Here is a 4390-nt window from a genome sequence, read left to right on the forward strand (position 1 = left end):
GTGCACCGTCCTCGCAAGGAGCGCACGGCTAGGCGGACCACGCGTCTAGAGCCATTTTTAGCGTCATCATTGCCTTACGTTTCAGTCGCTATATATATATATATATATATAAAAATATATAAAAAATAATATATAATATATATATATATATCTTCTTTTGTGTGTGTATGTGTGTGTAGTGTGTTAAAATCAGTTCTTATTGTTATGCATGGTTTTTCTAAAGATTCTTGTGTGTATTGCTTTAATTATTCTATTGTAATACATTTCAATTTATTATTTTTATAATTTTATGATTATAAATGTTTGTTTATGATTAACATTGGGCGGTCCCGGAACAAAGTAGTATGAAGGCCTTAAAAATTTCTTCCAACTTTCTTAAAGAACGAGTGGATACGCGATTTGGGTTTGTTGCATCGACGACATTGCCATAGAAAGGTTGCCAGATAGTCAGCATTAGCCTCGGATTTCGACTCTCTTTATGCTGTTTTATTTGATAAATACACTTCTTTTCTCACAACGGACGCCAACCATATTGGGTCTGCCAATTTCTATTCATGACGAGTAGATTGAAACGAAAAAGAATAAGAGAGATTTTGGTGAGTGAATCGCTCCAGTTGGATTCTTGGCTCTAGCATCCTCGTGTTTGACTGTTATTATTTATATCGTATTATCATATTGATTATTGTTTATTACTGTTTCTATATTCACTGTTATATGATTATTATTATTATTATTATTTATTATTTCATCATCATCATTTTATTATTTTTTGTGTTTTGTGTTTTTTTTTTTTTTTTTTTTTTTTTTTTTTTTTTTTTTTTGGGGGGGTTGGGGAAAAAAATTTTTTGCAAAAGGTTTTTTTTTTTTTTTTTTTTTTTTGGGGCCCCCCAAAAACCTTTTTTTTTTTTCCCTTTTTTTTTTTTTTTTTTTTTTTTTTTTTTTTTTTTTTTTTTTTTTTTTTTTTTTTTTTTTTTTTTTTTTTTTTTTTTTTTTTTTTTTTTTTTTTTTTTTTTTTTTTTTTTTTTTTTTTTTTTTTTTTTTTTTTTTTTTTTTTTTTTTTTTTTTTTTTTTCCCCGGCCCCCCTTTCCTTCCTTTTTTTTCCCTCTTCTTTTTTCCCCCCTTTCCCTTTCCCCTTTTTCCCCCTTTTTTTCCCTTTTTCTTTTTTCCCCCCCTTTTTTTCCCCCTTTCCTTCCCCCTTCCCCCTTTCCCCCCCCCCCTTCCTTTTGCTCTTTTTTTCGCTGTTTTTCCCCCCTTTTTTTATTATTTTTTTTTTTTTTCTCCCCCCCCGTTTCTTTCCCCTTTTTGCCTTTTTTCTTCCCTTCCCTTTTTCTCTTTTTTTTTTTTCCTTTCCCTTTTTTTTTTCTTTCCCCCTTTCCTCCCTTTTCGTTTTTTTTTTTTTTTTTTTTTCCTCTTCCATCTTTTTTTTTTTTTCCTTTTTTTTTTTTTTTTCCCCCTTTTCCTTTTGCTTTTTCTTTTTTTCTCCTTTTCCTTTTTTTCCTTCCCCTTACTTTTTCCTCCTTTCCTCTTTTTTACCTTTTTCCCCCCCCCCCCCTTTCCTGTTTTCCCCCTTTTTACGCCCTTTCTTTTTTTTCCCTTTCTTTTTTCTTCCCTTCACCCTGTTTTTTTCTTTTTCCCTTTTTTCCCCCTTCCCTTTTCCTTTTTTCTCTTTTTCCTTTTTTCCCCTTTTAACTCTTTTCCCCTCTTTCCTCTTTTCCTTTTTTCATTTTTTCCCCTTTTTTTCTCCCTTCTTCTCCTTTCTTTTTTTCCCCTTCCTCTTTATTTTCCCCTCCCCTTTCCCCTTCCTTTTCCCCTTTTCCTTTCCCTTTTCCCTCGTCTCTTTTCCCTTCCTTTCCCCTTTTTTTCCCCTCCCTTTACTTTCCTTTTTTTTTTTTTCTTTTTTCTCTTTCCCCCTTGTCTCTTTTTTCCCCTTTTCCTCTTTCCCCTTCCCCCCTTTTCCTTTCCTTTTTCCCCCCTTTTTCCCTTTTTTCCCCTCCCTTTGCCTTTCCTCCCTTCCTTTTTTTGTTTCTTCCCTTCCCTCTTTCCCTTCCTTTTTTCCTCATACCCATTTTGTTTTCCTTTCCCCTCCCCCTTTTTATTTTTTTTCCTCCTTTTTTTCCTCCTTCCTCTTTTCCTTCACCCTTTCCTCTTTTCCTTTCATCCTTTCGCCCTTTCCTCTCTCTCTTTTCCCTATCTTTGCTTTTTTTCCTCTGTCTTTTTTCCCTTTCCCCTTTTCCTCTCCCCCTTTATTTTTTCTCTCTCCCTTTTTTCCCCTTCCCCTATTCTTTTTCTCTTTCCTCCTTTCTTTTCTTTTTTCCTTTTTTTTTTTCCCTTCCTTTTTCCTCTTCCTTTTCCTTTTTCCCCTTTTTCTCCTTTCCCCTTCCCCCTTCCCCTTTTCCCCCATTTCTTCCTCCCTTTACTCTTTCCTCTTCCCTTTCCCCCCCTTCATTTTCTCTGTCTCTTTCTCCTTCCTCCTTCGCTTTTTCCTTATCTTTTTCCCTCCTTGTCTTTCCCTTCTCTTTTCCCCCCTCCCCTTTCCTCTTTTCTCTTTTCCCCTTTCCTTTTCCCCTTTTGCCCCCTTTTCCTCCCTTTGCTTTTTTCCTTGTCTTTTTCCCCCCTTTCACTCTTTCCTCTTCTTTTCCCCCCTTTTTGCTTTTCCTTTCTCTTTCCTCCTTATGCTGTCTCCTCCCTTTGCGCTTTTCTCCTTTCGCTCTTTTTCTCCCTTTGCTCTTTCCTCTGTCTTCTTTCCTCCTCATGCTCTTTCCTCCCTTCGATTTTTCCACCTTTTTCTCTCCCTTTTTCCTTCCTTTTTCCCTTTTCCCTCTCCCTTTTTTCCTCCTTCCTTTTCACTTTTTTTTTTCCTCCATTTTGCTTTCCCCCCTTTCATTTTTTTTCCTCCTTTGATCTTTCTCTTTTTTCTCCTTCGCCTTTCCCCTTTCACTAATTCCCTTTTTCTTCATTTCTTTCTTTTTCCCTCTCCTTTTTATCTTTCCTTCCTTTTTTCTTTCTTCCCCTTTCCCTTTCTTTTTTCCCCTTCCCTTTCCCTTCCCAAATTCCCCTCCGATTCCCTCTAAACTTCATTTCCATTTCCCCCTCCTTCCCCTCCCCACAACCAGTTCCAGCTTCTTCCCCCTCGCTCCCCCCCGATCTTGGCTCCCTTGGCTTTTTACGTTTCTCCTATGCCCTTTTCACGCCAAATTTATTTTTTAACCTTCTATTTTTTTTTACTTCCCTTTTCCCCTTTTATTTTTTTTTTTCTTTTTCTTTTTTTTATCATTTTCTTTATTTGTTCTCCGGTTTCCCCGCTTCCCTTTTTTTTCTTTTAATTTTTTTTATTTTATTTATTTAAGTATCCCCCGTCCTTATTCCCCAATTAAATTTTTTTTAAATTTTTTATTTTTTAAATTATTTTTGTTATTTTTTGCTCTTTACTATTTATTTTGTATTTTTTTTTTGTTTTTTTTTTTTATTTTTTTTTTTTTTTTTTTTATTTTTATTATTTTTTTATTTTTATTTTTATTTTTTTATACTATAACCCTATGTCCTTGAGAAACAAGAAATTTGCTTTAAAAATGAGTTTTTTTATTTCGTTTCTTTTGGGCGATTTAGGGAAGGGAAAACATCTCGGAAGAAATTGGCTCGGGAATATGAACAATGGACCTTCGCCCAAAATTTTCTTATTTTTAGGGAAAAAAAATTTGGGTTTCATGCAAGCTTTTGAAAATTTATGGACCTTGGAGCTCTTTTTAAACCGAGGGTTTTGAATTGTGGTCTGAGCCCTTTTTTCTTGCTTTTTGAAAGCATTTTTTAGTTCGGGGTTTCCATTTAGTCAATTTCCCCCAAAACCCTGTTTTTTCCCGAGAATTTAGGACTAATTTTTCTCCTCTTTCTTTCCTTTTTTTCATCCCCTTTTATTTCTTTCTCCCTTCCCCCCTCCCTCCTTCGTAGTTTCTTTTTTATCCTTTTTTCCCTTTTTTCCCCTTTTTTTTATTCTCTCATCTTCGCCTCCCTCCTCTTTTTTAATTCCCCCATCCCCTTTTTTCCCTTTCCCCCCTCTTCCAATTTTTTTCCCCCACTTTCTTTTTCCCTTTCCCTAATTTTTGTTTCCCCTTTACTTCTTTCCCCTTTCCCCATCTCCATTTTTCTTTTCCTTGGTCTATCCCCTGCCCCCTTTCCCCCTATCCCCTTCCCCCTTCGCCTCCCCTTTTTCCTCTCCCTTACCCCCCTCCCTCCCTTCCCCCCCCTCTCCTCCCCCCTCTCTTCACCTGCCTCCCCCTTCCTCCTCCCTCTCTCTCTCTCTCTCCTCTTCTCCCCCCTCTCTCTCTCACCCCCTCTCTCTCCGTGCGCCGTCCTTTCAAGGGGCGAGGCCATTTTTTCGGTCACCTTCCTTTTG

This window comes from Penaeus monodon, chromosome 44 (assembly GCF_015228065.2).
Source record: "Penaeus monodon isolate SGIC_2016 chromosome 44, NSTDA_Pmon_1, whole genome shotgun sequence".
NCBI classification, from domain to species: Eukaryota; Metazoa; Arthropoda; class Malacostraca; order Decapoda; family Penaeidae; genus Penaeus; species Penaeus monodon.